The 20,829-nt window shown below is 41.7% G+C and overlaps 1 long non-coding RNA gene across 2 annotated transcripts; it reads right to left on the bottom strand.

Annotated features, from left to right (window-relative positions):
• Positions 1-3,912: 3,912 nt before the first annotated feature.
• On the bottom strand, positions 3,913-20,807 carry LOC144242701 (uncharacterized). 2 transcript variants are annotated; one of them, XR_013338431.1, is made up of 6 exons: positions 20,732-20,807; positions 16,711-16,831; positions 14,724-14,865; positions 11,194-11,303; positions 10,578-10,648; positions 3,913-4,135 (listed from the first exon to the last, which is right to left on the bottom strand). It is a non-coding gene; the product is annotated as an uncharacterized LOC144242701 (long non-coding RNA). The 2 variants fall into 2 exon arrangements; XR_013338430.1 differs by lacking the exon at positions 20,732-20,807 and adding an exon at positions 19,779-19,939.
• Between the last annotated feature and the right edge of the window lie 22 nt (positions 20,808-20,829).

Below are 20,829 nucleotides of genomic sequence, written 5' to 3'. Positions count from 1 at the left end.
TAAGATAGCACATCAAGAAAGTTCTCTCTCTGGGTTTAGTGTGACTGTCATCTCCAACTGAGTTCTTCTCTGCCTAACTGGTCACCCGATGAAAGATCTAACATTTTCCATCATTGAAGGGACAGCATTTTAGGGCTTGTGTCAGATTAACTCCAGCAAGTAACCTTTCCTAAGGAGAACTTGCTAAAGCAGGACACCTGCAGAGGAGGTTAGTCACTTGGGCTGGAAATAAACCTCTTGGCCTGCACTCTGTCCTCACCCCTAGTTATCTTTTTTTTTTTAATTTATTTATTTCTAGGAGAGAGAGAGAGAGACAGCGTGAACAGGGGAGGGTCAGAGAGAGAGGGAGTCACAGACTGAAATAGGCTCCAGGCTCTGAGCTGGCAGTCAGCACAGAGCCCGACGCGGGGCCCGAACCCACGAACGGCGAGATCATGACCTAAGCGAAAGTCGGACGCTTAACCGACTAAGCCGCCCAGGCGCCCCTCCCCTAGTTATCTTTGAAGCCCCTCCATAAACACTGGAGAGGAACATGGCTAGATCTAGACAAGTCTCTTATGTCTTTTATTTCCAAAGTGGCCCTGTGATTGATCTAAGTTGCTGGACGTCAGATGTTTAGGTTACACTTAAGCCTCTTCACTGTTCTTTTTGTTTGAAAGACATTTTAATGAACAAAAAGAAGTGTGAGATGGTATTACATAGGAATACACTGCCCACAGGTGAATCTTCCCTCTATTGCCAGGACCGTTTATCAGGCACCATAAATGTTTGCAAATTTCTTTTCTTTTTAATGTTTATTTATCTTTGAGAGAAAGAGAGCACAAGCAGGGGAGGGGCAGAGAGAGAGAGACAGAGAGGGACAGAGGATTCGAAGCCAACTCTGCACTGAGAGCTTCTGTGCGGACAGCTGTGAACCCGATGTGGGGTTTGAACTCATGAACCCGAGATCATGCCCTGAGCTGAAGTCAGACGCTCAACAGACTGAGTCACTCAGGTGCCCCTATATGTTTGTAAATCTCTAACTGATCTGTGTCAATTTCATCACTCCTCCATTTGTGTTTAAAATATGCATTTCACCTCCAGCCTGGCCGGACGGACCCATATCAGGTATTGCTAACCAATCCTTGTGCTGCTAATGTAGACAGTGTTGACTCTGGAATTCATGTTTCTTATTGTAAAAAAGGCTCCAACATCCAGCTGGACTACCAAACAAAACAGAGACAGACCTCAGCCTGACTGCAACCCCGAAAAAGAAGCAAAGGACATCCGAATCCGCCGCTTTCCCACGAGCTAGAACCAGCCACCTCCCCTCCCCCAAATATGCATCTCAGAAGGACATTTCAGCTATCCATTGCTTTACAGAAGTTTCTACCATCTGTGTGGGAAAGCAGGCATGTAGCAGTGGGGCTGTGGGGCATTCCAGGCTGCACTCCGCAAATTCTGATCCTGTGGGCTTGGGAAATCCTACCCACTGAAGAGTAATTTGGTTGATGCTTCAGCGGGGAACCTGCTAAATACACCTGCACAGAAGTGTTTGCTAACCAGACTGTTTGGGGTTCTATTAATGGACTTGCGTGAGCTTTTTGAATTCCAAATTAATATTGTTCCTTTAACCATTCGTCCCTCCGACGTGTCTGAGGAAATGTCTGGAAGGCAGCAATGTGGGAAAATAGACACAGGCAAATGGGCAAATTCAGTGTCATGGTGGGCTTTTGAAACATACAAAATGAGACTTTCTGTTCATCTTGCATCTGTTTGGAGAGTGCGGAAGCGTGGAGGCAATTTATACTAGAAAGAGAAAACGTTTATGAGAGATTAGGCAACATTTGTTACCAATTATACTGTTAGTCCTGAAGCCAAGCGCTCAATTTCGACTCAGCAAAATGAAATAGTCAAATCTTTCTCAAGTTGAGATTTACCATAATATTTGGTAGTTTGAACGTAGCCTTTGACACGCCATTTTGTTTGTTTTCTTGTGCTTCCTTCTTGTTTTGGGTGTCAATAACATCATGGCCAATGACAGGCAGCTGATCACCCGGGAACTGCAGCCAAAAGGAAGATCCTAGCCAAGCCATGAACTTTAGTCCAAATGCTCATCTCTGACACAGACAATGCCAGCCCTTGTGTGGGGAAAAAAAAAACAACAACAAAAAACAAACAGGGACACAGCTTTGTATGGGAATGGTAATGACAATATGCCCTAAGATCCACTTTCTTATTAATGCAGGGTTTGTGAGGCTGCACCATGGACAACTGTGTATTTACTGAAAACAGGCATTGTATGGTGTCCTGGAAAAATACAAGATCATTCCAAAACCCAAAACCTTTCTTAATTTAAGGCTCATTATAGGGTGTGAACTTAATCCTTAGATTACAATACCCTCTTTAGAAATTTTTCATTGTTTATTCTAATGGTCTGGGCCTCTTTGACCCTCTGCATACCTGACCTTAATCACTTCCCTTCTCTCTCCATTGAAACTCCTATTTTCCTTGGTTTTCTCAGCTGCTCTCTTAATCGAGCCTTTTTCTCTTCTGACACTCTAACGGCACTTATGAAATGGTTCATCTTCAAGACCTCTCTCTTACTGCTCAGCACCATTTTTCCTATAGAGCTAATTCTCTTTTAATCTAAATAATTACAAAATCTCTATTGCAAACCTAATCCCACCTCCCAAGCTCCCAGCTCTTGTTTTTGATGGCCTGAACATCTTGCCTCTGCTGCAGATGACTTGATTTTAAACCCAATTTATTTCTCCTCTTCTCTCCATCCAACAAAAAATATGGTTCTTCTGATTTTTTTATTACAAAAAATTTTTAATGTTCATTTATTGTTGAGAGAGAGAGACAGTGCAAGCGGAGAAGGGAAAGGGGGAAAGGGAGACAGGGAATCTGAAGCAGGCTCCAGGCTCTGAGCTGTTGGCATAGGGCCCAACGCAGGGCTCAAACCCATGAGATCATGACCTGAGCTGAAGTCGGACACCTAACTGACTGAGCCACCCAGGCTCCCCTGGTCCTTTTTAAAAAGTGATTTTTAAAAATTTAATTTTTGTTTTGATCAATGTTATTCATATAAAGCAATATAGTTTTACTTCGTAAACTGGCCATTCCCTGCTCCCCCATTTCCTTCTCCCTAAAAGGCAAATGCTTTCAGACCTTTTAGCTATTTATTTTGGTATTTCTTCCTTATCAAAACATAACCTAAGTTGCTACTTTTTGCATTTTTCCATTGGAGCCATTATGGATCCTACCATTACTATCACACATTTACACTCTCTATCCAGGCATCCTCCCTGAAGACTTAAATCACAATATTGGTTAGATGGATTTTCAACAACTTTTGATGACATCATATTGCTGAGTAACGTCATATTTTTATGGCTACTACTCGTCCTATCTTTTTAAAAATGTTTATTTATTTTTGAGAGAGAGAGAGAAAGAGCAAGCAGGGGATGAGCAGAGAGAGAATCCCAAGCAGGCTCAGCACTATATGTGCAGAGACTGATATGGGGCTCGAACCCACAAACCTTGAGGTCATGAAACTTGGGGTCAGACGCCCAACTGACTGAGCCGCCCAGGCACCCTGACTCATCCTACAAAAATTTAAAAAATTTTCTTTCCCCTGAAGTTAATAATTGTCTTGGTTTGGGGACACCTGGGTGGCTCAGTCAGTTAAGCGTCTGACTACGGCTCAGGTCATGATCTCCCGGGTTGTGAGTTCGAGCCCCCTTAGGGCTCTCTGCTGGCAGCACAGAGCCTGCTTCAGATCCTCTGTCCCCGTCTCTCTGACCTCCCTGCTCAAAAATAAATAAACATTAAAAAAGAATTGTCTTGGTTTTTCATTCACTTGGTTGTCTTAATTACCATGAAGTAAGCCCCAAACTGTTCTCTGGGAGAGCAAATATTTTCTCATTGTGTTGGAACTCCTTGGGCAATTTATTAATTTTGTTTCATGGGAGCACCTCTGGAAGAGCCTCTGAACTTCTTCATCCTGGACAGGCTGCCCTCCAGGCCTTCTGGTACAGCTGCTGGTATGGTGTTTCCCTTCCCTGGAGTCGGAATCTTATGTTTCCCAGATCCTCTAACTTCCCTATTTCTTGGCACATCTCTTCTTGATAGCGCATTTTTCAGGAGGTTCCTGAGAAAGAGAAAGTGGTAGGTGAATTTTGCAGGACTTTGCATATCTGAGAACGTATCATGATTCTACCCTAACTCTGTTTTGCCTTCTCTGTTAGAAAACTCTGGTTTTCTTGCTCGTTGGTTCACTCCTTCGTTGCTTCCTTCCTTCCTTCCTATCTATCCTGAGCTATAATTAGTTGTTTGACTATCATCTGAATGCTGAGTTGGGAGTCATTTCCCTTTGGAAATGTGAAGGCATCACTCTGTGGTCTGCTTTGCTCCTGAGAAGTCTGAAGCAATATTGATTCCTCAGACTTTAAATATAGCTTTCTCCCCACTATGGAAACTTTAGGAGTTTTTATTTCTTTGTTCTTAATGTTCTGAAATGTCATAATGATGCATCTCGATCTCGATCTGGTTTTTCAATCTGCCATGCTGGATACTGGATGGCCCTGGAAATCTAGAAATTGATGTTCTTTGATTCTAGAAAATTATCCTTTATGATTTCTTCCTATTTCCTAGTATTTTGATATTAGCCCTTCTCTAATGTTCTTCTTTGTTTTTTTTTCTATTTCCTCCTAAGCTTTCTTTTGAAATGTTCATTTCCTTTGTCCTATTTTAATGTAAAAAAGCTCTTTCTTGTTCGCTATTTCTTTTTTAAACTTTCTTGTTCTTGGTTCACGCAGGCAGTATTTTCCCTCGCTGATTGACGCAGAAGAGTCCTTTTTAAAAAGTCTGTTTCCTTCAAGTTGCTTTTTTTCAGTTTGCTTCCGTTTCCTTGCAAAAGGTTTCCCTCGGGTTTGATTCTCGGCTGTGCATTCCCGCTTCTGTGTGCACACAGTGCCTCGATGGTGGGCTTTTCTACAGACACCCTGGCTGGGTGAGGTTTGCCAGTCGCCCCTGCAGAGATCTTTCATGAAGATGCTAAGTTTGGCTGCCAGAGCCCTGGGCAGGGCCCCTGCGGGCTTTTGCCAGACTGTGAGAATCCAGGAAAGGCGGCTTCTCTGGGAGTCAGCTCTGCAGGAGCAGAGCCTGATGATCAGCTAGTACCTTCTGGAGAACGAGGAAAAGGTGCCCTTGCCCCTGGGTACAGCCTGCACCAGGGCACGGGCTGGTGAACGGAGCGGGAGCTGGATTTCAGGCTCACTCACTCCTTCGGCCAGGTGCCCCGTGCAGGGCTGACCACGTCCCGCTGCGTGTGATGGTTTGGGGTCCAGAGGCTGGTCGGAGGAACAGGACTGGCAGAGCGTGTAAAACTTCGCTTTAATCCCCACCTCACTCATGCTACTAAGCTTGTTGCACATCCCAGAACTCTCCATTTTATCTACTATTTCCAGGGAATAAGCTCTGAAAACGATTAGCCCCACTGACGGTGAAGGAGATCTAATGCCGTCGTTGCTTCCTGAATAGACCGGCAACCTCTTTGTAAATCCCACATTTATTCCTTCGGAGGAGAGCCTGGTGTCACCAGTTCTTGTGTTTTTAGGAAGTTTTTCCTTGCAAAGTATGTTGCTTCCCGGATTTCCTGGTTGAGGGTTAAGTTTCCTAGTTCTGCTAACTCAGTTCCCACTCATCCCTTAGGTTTTCAGCTTCCAAAATTATATTTTATTGCTTTGCTTCTTCCTATCTATCCCTACCTACCTATCTATCTATCCATCCATCCATCTATCTATCTATCTATCTATCTATCTATCTATCTATCTATCTATCTATCTATCTTTCTATCATATATCTATCATCATTTTTTAAGTCTACTACCATTTTAGTGACTTCCTGAGAAATGAGAGTTAAATGAGTACTTTTAGTCTGCTTTCTTTTGCCAGAAATTGATCTTGTTTTTACTATGTTGTATATAAGGTAATTTTATGATTGTTTTTTTTCTCAATAGTTTCTTCCTTATATTTGTCCCCTTCCATTTCTTCTTGGCTTTTTCATGGTCTCTGCCCAGGTTGAGCACGTGATAACCAGTTTCTGGGGCAAATGTACACATGGCCTGTTGTACTGTTAGACAGCTGCATGGTACAGTTATATCATGCCGCACATGGTAGGTGTAGATGATGTATTTGTCTTATACACATGGACTACTTGGCCAGTTTGCTGACTTTTGTACTGTCCTTGAATGACTTGGACTTTGTCACTCCTTGAGATGGGCACAGAAAAAGCATTGCACTGCTGTGTTTGCACAGTGCAAAGAGAAGACATCATCTACTTACTAATGGGTGCAGGTGCATTGAACTCCCCTGATGGCTTTTGCTGAGAAGCCACAAAGGGGCCAAACTTTATTCCGGCCACAAGAGGAAGATTTCAGATTTTCTGTTAGTGAACTTGGTCACTAGAGTAACGAATGGAACCAAGGGATCACAGACTTTTATGGATGAGAGAGTGAAATTCAGAGAGGTAAGTATCACACAGTAAAACAGCTCCCGGGGGGTGGAGTGGGGGGGGCTCTTCCCCTTGGCATGACTCATCTAGCCTCTCAGAACTCCACATCAGCCCATTTCTCCACTAGGTAGGCTTCTTTTCTCCCAACCCTCCTCTCTCCATAAATCAGGGGTCTTGACCAGATGCTGTCGAAACAACTTGGGTCTACCTCTGTTACTGAAGGGAGCATCATTTTCCCAGACAATGTGGGTCAATTCCTATTCTTCGGCTCCCTTCAGATGATAACATCCTTCTGCTGAACACATACTTCTTTCAGACAGTTATATTATGACATAGTTGGCCAGGTACCTTAATCACTTGGATTATTGAGCTGGGGTAGTTTTTGGGTCTCCATAGCAATATATTTACATCTTAGTATAGGCTATTTCTACAAATTTCAATGATTCTTTATTGGCAGAGACTTTGTCCTCAAAGTCTATGAGTGAGAGAGCCTAATCAGAACTGCCTATATCCTGGTGATATCATTTATCTACTTCCCAGATTTGTTGGGAGAATCAGGTGAGATGAAGTACATGAAAACACTCTGTCAACAGAAATGTGCTGTAAGGATGCAACACATTGTTTTTGGAGTACATCTTATTCTTTGTTTATAGTCCAGCCTGAAAAAAAGTTAGATGGATTTGGGGCTCCTGGGTGGCTCAGTTGGTTAAGCGTCCGACTTTGCTCAGGTCATGATCTTGCAGTTTGGGAGTTTGAGCCCCGCATTGGGCTCTGTGCTGATGGCTCAGAACCTGGAGCCTGCTTCGGATTCTGTGTCTCTCTCTCTCTCTCTGCCCCTCCCCCGCTCATGCTCTGCCCCTCTCTGTTTCAAAAATAAACACTAAAAAAAAGTTTTTAGAAAGTTAGATGGATTAGAAAAGGAACTTTAGGGGCGCCTGGGTGGCTTAGTCGGTTAAGCGTCCGACTTTCGCTTAGGTCATGATCTCGCGGTTCGTGGGTTCGAGCCCCGCGTCGGGCTCTGTGCTGACTGCCAGCTCAGAGCCTGGAGCCTGTTTCAGTCTGTGACTCCCTCTGTCTCTGACCCTCCCCTGCTCACGCTCTCTCTCTCTCTCTCTCTCTCTCCTAGAAATAAATAAAAAACATTTAAAAAAAAAAGGAACTTTAATCAGAAAAGAAGTTCTATAATTTAATTGACCTTTAGATATAAAGTTAATGCAAGCTGACTTACTGTGTATACAAAAGAACAACAGCTAGACCTTTGTTAGTTATTTTTTCTTTCTTCCATTTATTTGCAGTGGGCTTGAGATTTTTCATCTGAAAATGCCTGCTCCCTCCCAATATTAACAAATAAATCAGGCTTGTTTGTGTTCAGTCCTACATAGAAATTATGTTCATTTTGCAACAATAGTTAGTTTGAAATAGAACTGAAGTAGACTCAAATACCACAGAATACTCTAATACTAATTTTTGAAATTCCAGTGGTTCTCTGTCCATGAGTCTTTTAATGCTAGATTATGAGTCTCCAACCTTTAAAAAAAATGTAAGCACATTAACTAACACTTATTTTTTTCTCTCTGTGTTTTGGTATCACTGTTAATTATAAATTTCATCAATCATATTTGAGTAACAGTTTTTATGTATTTACATTTGAGGAGGGGAAAATATGAAGTTTTCCATGCTATTATCCTTCAGTGCACTTTGCCTGATTCAGGTCTAGCATGAATTGATTTCACAGTTAGGTTTTCACACATTCAAGCACCAGAGGATAAGCAGGTCATAATTCTAGATGATGTATGTTAATATGAAAGTGTCAACTCTCAGAATACAGAAAAGGCATACTTAGGAAAGGATTTTTCATTCTTTCCAGCATTCTGGGGGCTGAAAATCCTCTTCTAATTGTCAGATTTTGAGTTTTTCCTATTTTTTAATTTTAAAAACTATACTCCAAGCCAGTGAAATAGACAGCGACTTCCTTCTGTCCTTCCCTTCTGCGTTCCCTGCCTCCATCCCTCTGTCATTTACTAGATGGCATGATTCTAAAGGACAGAACTGAATTCCAGTTGAGAAGCTGATTCCTGTCGGAGAGTTGGGCATGTACTTTTACGGGAGTAATGCTTGTTTGTGGGCATTTTCCCTTCCGCAGCTGTAAGATCCATATGGAGGATGTGGTCCTGGTGGTATTCTTCATACTTACCGAAAGTGCCTGGCATCAGTCAAACTTTCCTGAATGAGTTCATCGATACAGCTGGTGCCATCACAATTTCGAGAATCATATTGTATTGCCCGAAGTCAATAAGTACAATTCATTTTGAGTACAGATCTGTAGGTTCACATGAGGCTCAAACAAGGAGAAACAGGGGAGACCGGGTGGCTCAGTTGGCTGGGGGTCCGGCTCTTGATTTTGGCTCAGATCGTGATCCCATGGTTGTGGATAGAACCTTTGTGCCTTGGGCTCCGTCCTGGGCGTGGAGCCTGCTTGGGATAGTNCTGCCAGCTTGTGTTCTCTGTCAAAATAAATAAGTAAACATTTAGAAAAACACAAGGAGAAACAGGTCCTGGTCCCTGTGCTTTCGTACAGAACATTTCTCTTTCAGAAAAAAAGTGGAACTTAAGATTCACAGACAAAATTGCAAGGTGAATACCACTGTACTTTCTCTCAGATTTTGCTGACTATTTGGGCATTGTCCTCAGATATTACACACAGCTTTGTTTTTCCCTGGGTCTGCCTACTTAGCCGACACTTACCTGTCTCCTATTTCAGCGCCCAGAGTCTAGAGTTGTATCTAATTAAAGTGTTAAGTAAATCCAACTTTCCCATGTATTAAACAAAGACAAAACCTTTTATTAAAGGATTATGCATAAAGTACTCATATCAGATCTACCTATGGGAAAATTGTAGTAGCTTTACAATGTTTCTATTGCTTGACATTGTCCCTTAATTTTAGCCATTTTTTTAAAAAAAAGTTCATTTATTTTGAGAGAGAAAGCATGAGCCATGCTCACCGTGGAGCATGACACGGGGCTCAATCCCACGATCCTGGGATCATGGCCTGAGCCTGCATCAAGAGTTGGACATTCAACTGACTGAGCTGCCCAGGCACCCTGATTTCAGCCATTCTAAAGTATGTAGTTTTGATTCACATTTTCCTGATGAGTAATCCTGGCGGGCCCCTTCTCACACGCTAGTTGACTTTTGGATTATCTTTCGTGAAGTGCCTGCTTATGTGGTTAGTTGTTTTGCCTGTTAGTTTTGAACAGACTGTCTTTTTCATATTCATTTTTAGGAGTTCTTTTCACATTCTGAACATAAATCCTTTGTCTCCCCAAGGTCTGTGGTTTGTACTCTCACTCTCTTGATGATGCCTTTGGATGAACAGATGTTCTTTTGTGTTTTAAAAGCTTTGCCTATCACAAGGTCATTTTCAGAAGTTTTGTTATTTTAACTTTCATATGTAGATCTAAGATCCATCTCAGATTAATTGTTTGGTATGGTGCCCCATAGCATTTTAATTATAGCCTAAGAAAAATGAGCTCTCTCTGTCTTTCTCAAAGACCTTGGTTCTCACATCTATTACTTTTTCTGAATATGGTCACTGCAACTTCAGCTAGGTTACTGGAGAAGCTAAGAAGATGTTTTAGGGAAGGAAAGCCTTTCTTCTCAAGTCCTATCTCTTAAGTGTCCACTGTTGTAGCTTTGAGTCTATGTCCACTTATGTTCTAGGGAAATTCTTATTCACAAGCATGAGGCCACTGTGCAAAACTTATAACTTGTTTAGAAGTTGTGGAAAAGTCACAAACTAGATTTCCTGTTTCAAAACAAAAACGAACCAAGTTAAAGAGACGGGAAAGACTTTATTGAAGGCTATAGTAAGAAGGTAATATAAAATAAGTTCAGCCTGGGCTCACCTCCACTAAAGCAGGGGGCTTTTTAAGGGCTGAGATGAGCAAATGAGAGATTATTGGAAGATTTGGGGCCATCTGTGTTTGTGAATGGAATTTTCCAAAGGAACAATACATTTCTTACCATTTTATGANCCCCCCCCCCCCCCCGCCCCGTCCTCCTGAAATTAGGCTCTTACCTTCCCATAGGGACTAGGAGATAACTCCACTATCTCCTTTGATGACATTTCAAAGAGATGGCTCCCAGGTCCTGGTGAAAAATATTTCAGGGTTGAAAAACTAACAGGAGGATTTAAGAGAAGATTGACATACGTCTTAGAGGGGTAGAAAATCAAGTTATGAATGTTCTTAAAAAAAAAAAAGCTCTAAGCAAAGGGAGGCTGGGAGCCTCCAGTCAGAAAGAAGCCTGTCTAAAGTTTAGTTCAGCTGAGGGAATCACCTTCTTCTCGGAGACCTGGTAAGGATACTATTCGTAAGCACATGCCAGAGTTACCACCTGCTCCCCATGCCAACTGCTCTCTCTGCCTGCAGAGATGCCAGGGCTCTGCAGGGGTGACAGCCCAGCTAGGGAGCACCCTGGGAGCTGATGGTTCTCAGGACTGTGGGTGGGATGCATGAGCATGTGCGCTTAACACCTGTGTCAGCAGGTGTAAAAGAAAGACCCTCCGGTCCTCCTTGGTTCTGAACTAGATGCCATTGGCCAGCTGTGCCTGTCTGTCTGGGGTCAGGACTAAGGGCCTCAGTGGGTGGCCCTGTGGAAGTCTGTATCCTTCTCCCAAAGCCCTCCCTTCTTACCTGGGCTGGTGGGGCTGGAGACTGTTTCTTCTTTGAGCTCTGCTCTGTCTCCTGCACTCACTCTCTGCCAACTTTGTCCCTTATTTCGGGGCCTAGAGAAGTTTTACCTCCTGTGCAAGAGAGGTAGTGAATCTGGGGCATTTGCCAAATGGCTTGTCTGCAGACAATCTGCAGAGAAGGGAAACAGTAAGACTAAACCAAATCAGGGGCGCCTGGGTGGCTCAGTCAGTTAAGCGTCCGACTTCAGCTTAGGTCATGATCTCAGGGTTCGTGGGTTCAAGCACCACATTGGGCTCTGTGCTGACAGCTCAGAGCCTGGAGCCTGCTTCAGATTCTGTATCTCCCTCTCTCTCTGACCCTCACCTGATCATGCTGTCTCTCTCTCTCAAAAATAAATAAAACATTTTTTTTTAAGGCGAATCAATGAGGAGAAGCAAGAGACAGTTTTGGTTGTTCTAGGAGCCTGGCATGAGCCACATGGTGAGGCTGGGGTTGTGCCAGGACAGGAGAAGATGAAAGTAATTTACACTCAGGTCCTGTTTCCTCCAAACTCCAGAGAGCCCAGTTCTGGATGGTTTACCTTTGCATTACTTATTTACTTTAAACCAAAATATGGGGGGGTTAGGGGGGAAGCCCCCCCCCGAAACCAAATACCCAAATACTCCTGGGATTTCTAGGAGTGGCTGAAAGAAAACTGTTTCATTTGACTGCCAAAAGAAAGTATGGTGGTTGGGGAGGGGTGGAAGGAAGGGGTGTCAGGGCTCCCCCTTGCTGCTACGTCAGAGGCTTAATTGACTGAGCCACTCAGGTGCCCCTCCTGGGGCTCAGTTTTGAATCATGTTTAAAATGATTGGCTCTGCCACCTGGGTCCTGTACTTTTTTTTTTTTTTTAAGTACTCATGTTTAACATAACAATACAGAGGAGCAAGGAGCAAGTTTTTTTTTTAATTTTTTTTTTTTATTCATTTCTAGGAGAGAGAGAGAGAGACAGCGTGAGCAGGGGAGGGTCAGAGAGAGAGGGAGTCACAGACTGAAACAGGCTCCAGGCTCTGAGCTGGCAGTCAGCACAGAGCCCGACGCGGGGCTCGAACCCACGAACCACGAGATCATGACCTAAGCGAAAGTCAGACGCTTAACCGACTAAGCCACCCAGGCGCCCCAAGGAGCAAGTTTTAAAAAGAAACAATGGGGCATCTGGGTGGCTCAGTTGGTTAAGCCCAGTCACTGGACTCTTGGTTTCAGCTCAGGTCATGATCTCACAGTTCATGGGTTCAAGCCCCATGTCTGTGCTGGCAGCATGGAGCCTGCTTGGGATTCTCTCTCTCTCCTCCCTCTCTGCACCACCCCTACCCCCCTCCCCGCCCCTCACTCCCCATCCCTGGCCCATGCTGTCTCTGTCTCTCTCAAAATAAGTAAGTAAACTTAAAAAAAATTAAATGTTGCTAAATTGTGGTAGAAAGATGGGGAGATTAGAAAGATGACTGTAGTGAAATAAGCTATCACCGTATTCCTATTTCCACAAGGAAAGATGATACAAAAAACATAGCATAAACACACTGAGGGCAGCAGAGTGTCCTACCCAATCATTAATTAATTCACTCTTCATGGAGCTCTTAAATAAATTATAGTTCCCCAAAATGCTGCATTTTTGTTTAGAAATTAAAAAAAAATTTTAATAGCATGTAAAAGTGTTTATGGGATAGTTTTGAATGAGAAAAGCAGAATAAAAAATTGTACCTACGTTATGATCTCTACTACATTAAAATGCATTAAAAAATCTGAGAGGAAATTTGTGAAAATAAGGAGTCATTGGATTTTTTTGTTCTCCTTTGTATCCTTACAGTTTTCAGTATTTTCCAGACTTTCTATAATGAACTCTTATAATTAATATTTAGGGCTCTTAAATTAGATTTATAGTTGATCAATTGTTTTAAATTATAAGTAACATTTTATTTTATTATTAAAATTTTTTTAATGTTTACTTATTTCTGAGAGAAGAAAAGACAGTGTGAGCAGCGGAGGGGCAGAGAGAGAGGGAGACACAGAATCTGAAGCAGGCGCCAGGCTCTGAGCTGTTAGCACAGAGCCCGATGCAGGACTTGAACCACAAACTACGAGATCATGACCTGAGCTGAAGTCAGATGCCCAACCAACTAAGCCACCCAAGAGCCCCTATAAATAACATTGTAAATGAATTGAATAAGTGATGGGAAACTTAACATAAGTTTAAGCTCTAAATTATGGACAATATGGAGAAATTCAGATTGTAACAAAAACCTCACAGTTGATTTAAAAAAAACAACAACCTTTGTTATGAAGTATAATAGGAATAGGATAGTATATAAAACACAAAAGTACAACTGAACACATTTTCTAACAAGAGGGACCTAGATAACACAAGACAGAACAGTGTCAGCATCAGATGTCATCCCAACCCCCTTCCCACTTGTTCCCACCTAGAGGTTTATGCTATTTACTTTCTTTTCCTTTTGTTTAAGTTTTACCACATAAATTGCATCCCTAAAAAATATAGATTAGTTTGGCTTGTTCTTGAACTTGATATAAGTGGAATAATGTGGTAAGCGTTCTGTTGTGCCTGGCTTCTTTAACCAACATGCTAAGATTCATTCATACTGCTTAGCATTGTGATCATTCACTTTTGCTGCTGTGTGGGTATTTCAGTGTAGACTATACTACGGCTAATTTATGCTTTCTACTGTTGATGGACCCAGGTTCTGGCATTGATAACTGCAGCTGCTGTCAATATCCCTGTCAGTGTCTCCTGCTGCACATGTGCTCACTGTGCCCTGACCTTACTTTGTGCTGAGATTTCTACCCATCTGTGACTATAAAAGAAAAAAAAAACTGATAAAGACCCTGGAGTTTGGGAATCCAAAGCTGTGGATCTTGTTGTCATGGACTGGTTCCTACTGATGACAAATTCCAATTTAAAAGGACTGACAGCCCAGCAGTTTTCTTAAATGTCAGAATAAACCTGCTGTTATTTTAAATGCATTAAAAGTTCTTTTAAATGGCAAGAATAGCAAAAGGTCTTCAAAGACCCCCCTCAAATTAATAGCATCTAAATGTGAAGCTCTCTGCTTTTTTGACTAACAAAAACATTTGCCAATATTTCAAATTAGACAATTTTGTTTTTAGCCAGAATCAGATTTTTTTTTTTTTTTTTTTTTTTTTTTTGTTTCAGAGAGAGTTTTTTGTTCTACTNTTTTTTTTTTTTTTTTTTTTTTTTTTTGAGCCAGAAGAGATTTTAGAGACACCATCTGGTTCAGTCTCTTCATTTCGTAAATCAGGAACTGAAACCTCCTTGAGGTCAAATGTTTTCCCTAGGTCATTCTTAACTAGCATGTATAAAACCAGGACTAGAGTGAGGACATCTGACTTCCAACCTTAGACATTATTGAACTCCTCTATAGCATTACATGTAGCCACTTTTCAATGATGGAATGTGTAGAAGGCTGAGAGTGTTACTCTGCCACTGTCACCATCATTATATCCAAACTTACTCATACCTCCCGCTGAGCCCGAATGCATCTGCTGGATTTTCCTGGCCCCGTATGGTAAGACCATACATGTTATATGGCACTGGAGCGGTGGTTACATTTTGTAGTATTTTGATCCATGTGGCAGCAGATGGTTGTGGATGGTTGAATTCTGGAAGGTAATAGGTCTGCATTTACCTAACCACATATTATGGGCTACAGAATGGAAGAGCACCAGAGAGAACTCTTTGCAAGCTCTAGCACTGTGATTACCAAAGGCTAGTCTGAGATCTGGGACTGGTTCACCATGGTATTTTTCTTGATTTATGGTAACATGAGGGACAAAAGGATAATTAAGGAATTTTCCATAAAGGTAACTTTATTCGATTTAAAGACTACCTCTGTTTTTATGCTAGGACTTGTCTTTCCTATGTTTTTCTGTATGTTAAAATGCACTTTCTTTAATAGTATTTTTATGGTATTTATAGTTTAAAAACATTTTCGAGGGCAATGCTTACAATTCTCTTATTCGCTATTATGTACTCAGATCGAGCTTAGTGCCTGATGTAGGAGACTCAGTGAATATTTAAGTGAATGAGTAAAAGGTTGAAATACCTAGTTTGGACACCAATTTTTTTTTGGGTGGTGGAATTTTACTAATCCCTGAAATCTCTGATTCTCACTCCTGGGGAGCACTACAAACACCTAGTGTACTGGTGTGTCCCCACCCCAAACTGGGATCTACTTGGTTCCTGAGAGGGTGACCATATTTCGAAATCGGCTCTTTGCAGATGGCAGTCAAGTTAAGATGAGACCATAATGGTCCCTGGTCCAATGATTGTTACCCTCATAAGAAGAGGAGTTTGGACGTAGAGACACAGGGAGAAGGACATGCAATGACAGGTGCCAGAAAACAGAGATTGGAGGATGTACCTCCAAGACAAGCAGGGCTGCAACCAGGAGAGGTTAGACGAGGCAAAAATGGAGGCTCCCAGAGCCTTCAGTGTGAGCTTGGTCCTGCTGACACCTTGAGTTTGGACTTCCAGCCTTCAGAACTGTGATAGAATAGACTTCTGTTGTTTTATGCCATCTAGTTCAAGGAACTTTGTTATGACAGCGCTATGAAACAAGCATAGCTAGGAGTCCAGACTGGTGGGTATGATGGGAAATAAGGGGAAAAGGGTAAGATTTCCAAGAATTGATGTGTGTTCCATAGTCATTCTGTTTGGGGCCAACAAAAGAGAATACCCATGCTACTTCCTTAGGGTCTAATTAATGACTATAAATATAGGGAAACTGTTATCTGGAGACTACTTTTCTACTTGTAGTAGTGGAAGATTCAGGGGAAATGCTTGGGGAGGGATAATTTTGGAAAGAATTTTTTTTTTTTTAAGACAGGAATCTCAATGGAAAGAGGTCTTAGGCACATGGGAGAGATTAGAATCCAAAATGAGTTTCTAAAAAGCTGAGTGTAAATCAACTTTTTAAATTAATTATTTTAAATGTATAAATATTATAAAGGCCCAGTATTTAAAACAATTGTGTGGTGAATTCTTATATAAGAGAAAGAACAAAAAATACTTTGGGAAGAAATATTTATATCCTAATATGTAACTAATCTATCTAGATTTCCATATTTCCCAATTGCCTAAAAACAAGAACCATTTATATAAAAGAAAGCAGTAGATCGGGGCACCTGGGTGGCTCAGTTCTTTAAGGGTCCAACTTTGGCTCAGGTCATGGTTTCTGAGTTCCAGCCCTGCACGAGGGTCTCTGCTGTCAGCACCTGGAGCCTGCTTCAGATCGTCTGTCCCCACCCCACTCTTGCCCTCCCCTGCTCGCATGCATGCACTCTCTCAAAAATAAACATTAAAAAAAAAAAAAGGGTAGGTCAATTTTAGCTAAAGATTTAAGAAGAATGATAATGCTTTTATATAAGCTTCCTTAGGGCAGGTATTTTTGTCTATACTATTTACTCAGGGTAAATGGTACCTACACATATGATTTCAATACATACCTGTTCCATTAAGTGTCCCAGGTGATTTACATTGAATGAATAGTCCAAGTAATTTACGTTGTTACTGAAAGACGTGGGCTTACAAGGTCTCTATTTCTTGGTCTAATACTTCATTGTTGTGCTGTAATATAACACATTTGTTTACTTCTGTGAGGCAGGATGTGAGATATAAGAAAAAGACAAAGAATCATGGGACTTAAAAGGGTGCACTAATATCTGAAAAATCTATCAAGTGTATTTATAAAGTGGACTGCCTAAGATGATAGTGGCAATCTAAGCTCTTGATAGAGTTCAAATGGTAAATTTTGTGAGGGAGGGGTAAGGCTTTAGAGAGAACAGAAGGTATCTTCCTGCCAGTGAGCAGGGAACATATGAATTCAGTTTAGCCACCTGGGGCCCATTTAGTGCACTAGAGCAGTAATTTGCTAAATGGGTCCCTCATAGTAAAATAGAATGAGTAAATAGTGAGCAATTTAGGCATGGTGAACCACTAGTAGCTCAAGGGATATAAGAATGTGAAACTGTAATTAGATCCCTTGTTCATAATGTACTAACTAAATGTATTACATTGTATATTGCATCTTTCTGAGTTTATTTCTGGATACAGCTGAGCCCTTAACAATTCAGACTGAAACCATCCCAGCTATCAATTCATGCTTCCATTAAAATTCCAACTGCTTATATTAGAAAAAAATTCCAAAGATGGTTTCTTTTATCTTGGATCTAAGGATGCAAACAGGATTAACCTAGATGCAAAACACAGCAAGTCAGTTATAAATCACATGGCATAAAATAAACTGTGGCTGTAAATTGAAAATTATGCTCTCTTTTTCTATACTTAGCTGTGAAAATATTTTAACAAGTTGGCATCAGGGTTTGCAACTTTTACATCTGTTGTTTCTTTTCAGGATTATCTTTTAGCATTTTAAGATGTGATTCTTTGAAAAGTGTGGCTTGTCAGCAATGCCGTATTAGATTGTACATTTGGAACACTTTAAAAAGGGTAGGGGGTATTCATGAGTTATGCGGTTTCAGGATACTGGCCTATTCCCCACTCTACTTTTAGTAGGAGAAGCTGCTATTTCATGGGTGTCTGGAAAACATTTGTCCTTTACCGAAATCTTTTTCTTACTCAGAGCAGTCGTATAGTGTGGGTTGGCTCAGATGCTCTGGATAATATTCAATGATACTACAAGTTCTAAGCACAAGTTTCATTGCCCTTATCAGTGTCTATTATTTCAACAATGAGGTTCCAGTTGATCTCATAATCAACGGGACTGTCTATTCTTTATAAACTCCCATTTTCTTTCTGTCTCTCCTCTCACCGCCAAGTTTAGTAACTTTATTGAAGGTTTGGAGGTAGAACAAGGGGCGGATCACACTGTGAACCTTTATTCTTCGGTTCTTTCCTCACCTCTGATTTTTATTATTCTGGGTACAATGGAATGTGGCCTCTTTCAGACTATAGACACTGGGCATTAAATCATTTATCTATGTAGGAATTATATTCTACATTCATTCTTCCTCTCCCTCACCCTATTCCCCAACACAGGATTTTGTGTTTTGTCTTGTAGGCTGGAATGTACATCCTTTTTTCTTTATGCTGAGATACTTCAACATTAACGTTATTCATTATTTCCCTCCTCTTTCCAAATCGGTAATTCCTCACACCAAGTGGGACAGGTGTGTATGATGACTCCCAGCCACTCCCACCATTTAGATACTAAATTCTCTGAGCTATGCTTTTTCTTTAAAAATTTCCCCTTTGGAGGAGGTGTTTTGGTTATAAATACCACCAAAGAGTAAACAAAATTCCTAGAGGATAAAAAGGCAGAGTTGGGGTGACTGTATAAAGCTGAATGACAGGAACCAGAGCTAGATTAAGTACAGTACTACAATTTCGTACAGAGGATGCAAATGGACCTTAGGCCAATAGTGACAGTATTTATGATTAGAATAAACGTTCCCTGAGTTTGTTACATTAGCTAAAGAAATATACCCCTAGAAAGCAACTATATAGGAGTTAATGTACATTTTTTAAATAGCAAAAATTAAACAGGTTTGTAGGAAATTGACTAAGGAACTAATGAATATAAAGACTGTGTAAACAGTCTATGTTTTAGTATTGAAATTTATCATGCTTTTTGTTTTTTAATCATACCAAATAAAAGATAAATCAAAATACCATTCTTTTCATTTCTGGAACTAATAGTTTGTGTTAGGAGCTACTCAAGGCAACATACGGATTAGTGCAGTTGAAATTTATCTTCAATATCATACCTTTTTTCTGCCTCTTTGCTTTCTTTCAGAGACAGATCCTTCAGCAAGTACCTAGTTTCATCACAAAAAATTTCATCCAAAGATAGTCTCTTTGACTTCCTAGACAAGGTCACTTCCCCTTGTTGTATTTTTGTCTCTTCCCATGGCACCTTGTATTTTTCCCTCTTCTATATCGCTCTCACTTGTTGACTGTCTTTCTTTGTAATCTGTATGCTCTATGAAGGCAAGGGCCGTGTCTGATTTTTTCAGTTGCTTAACAGTGACTAGTATATAATATGCTTATAATTATTTGTTAAATTAACTGACATGACTATCTTATCTCTCTTGGGAGAATGTGCAGTCTCCCTATTTTTTTAAAAAAGGAACTTGGTTCTGTTGATTGAAATGAAATGCAATAAAAATTAGTTTCATGAGGCCAAGGGGGAAGACTTCAAAAGAAAGATATAGAAAATCATTTTCAGGACTTTCCAGAATCAAGAGAAATACTTATTTTTATCCTGGTAGCTTCCTCCATTTCTCTTCAGTGAAACCGTGTAGATAACCTAAGTATGGCTTTACTTGCCCTTATCAACTTCTACTATTTCAGCGATACGTTCCAGCTGATCTTTTCTTTTTAAGATTAAAAAAATTTTTTAAATAATCTCTCTACCCCAGGTGGGGCTCGAACTCACAACTCAGAGATCGAAAGTTGCATGCTCGCCTGACTGACCCAGCCAGGTGCCCCGATCTCCTCTTTTCTCTCCCTGCTTGTTTGCCCCCACCCGCAACGTCCCCCCAGGTTTACTAACCTTACTGAAGTTAAGGGAGGCCCTGGAGAGAGGCAGTTGACAAAGTCTCACATGTGAACATTTATTTAAAAATCTGGAGGAACGGCAATTTAATTAAAAATGTTTACTAAGTTGATAAGAAAATGCAACTTTTCAGACGACAACCAAACATTGTAGGAGCAGAAAACAACTTTTCTTCTTAATGTCAGACATAAGGGGGAACACCCAGGACCGATCTCATATCCCACGTCTCCAGTCCGTTTCTTCTACTTTGCACTGCTTTCCGTTGTCGCTAGGTTACGTCAAACTTGAAGGTCAATGGGGAAGAGCCCCAGACCGCAGCCCAGCCCTTTGCCTTTTCCTTCCCACGTGTGGCCGTGCAAGAGGATAAGCTCCAGGTTGCACGACTGCCATAAAGTGTATTCAACAACTGCCCAAGGTAGAGCTTCGAGACATTTCTTCCCTGGACTTGGAAAACGTGGGGAAAGTGAGGTTGGCCGCTTTCACCGCCAGTCATCCAGGGGTGCTGTGGGCGTGTTTTCGATCCCATACAATGGGTGGAGGTGAGAACCGAGGAGAGGGGACCTTCGTACCGTTTAGAGTCCCTCAAAGCCCTCACTTTAAATTAGCAGGGAAAACGAAAGTCTTCTGAGAATCGGGGACGGGCGGCTTGGGCACAAGTTAATGAGTAAGAACATTCCCGGGCACAGAGTTTAACAGCAGAGGGCACAATACCCACTGCCTAGAGCCGGCGGCGGGCTGAAGGAGGGGCGTAAAGGAAGGAACTCTGGGACTTGTGGTTCGCCCTGTTTCCCTCGGCGTGTTCCTTTCAGCACTAGAACTACAGCTCCCAAAGTGCACCGCGCGCGCCTCTCTTGCCTCAGTCGGCCCCTCTCCCAGGCCTCGCAGGGCCCTCCCGGGATCCTGCCCCCGCCCCCGCCCCGCCCCCGTACGCACGCGTCACGTTTGTTTACCCTGAAGCCCCGCCTCTCCGCCGTCCTCCAGCTCTCTCCACTTCTCCCAGGAATGCCGTCATGCTAATGATGCATATTCATGAGGCCCTCGTGGAGCT

This window comes from Crocuta crocuta, unplaced genomic scaffold (assembly GCF_008692635.1).
Source record: "Crocuta crocuta isolate KB4526 unplaced genomic scaffold, BGI_CrCroc_1.0 scaffold36, whole genome shotgun sequence".
Classification (NCBI taxonomy): Eukaryota; Metazoa; Chordata; class Mammalia; order Carnivora; family Hyaenidae; genus Crocuta; species Crocuta crocuta.
Note: the sequence above shows the minus strand (reverse complement) of the source record. Positions and strands in the feature narration are given on the sequence as shown.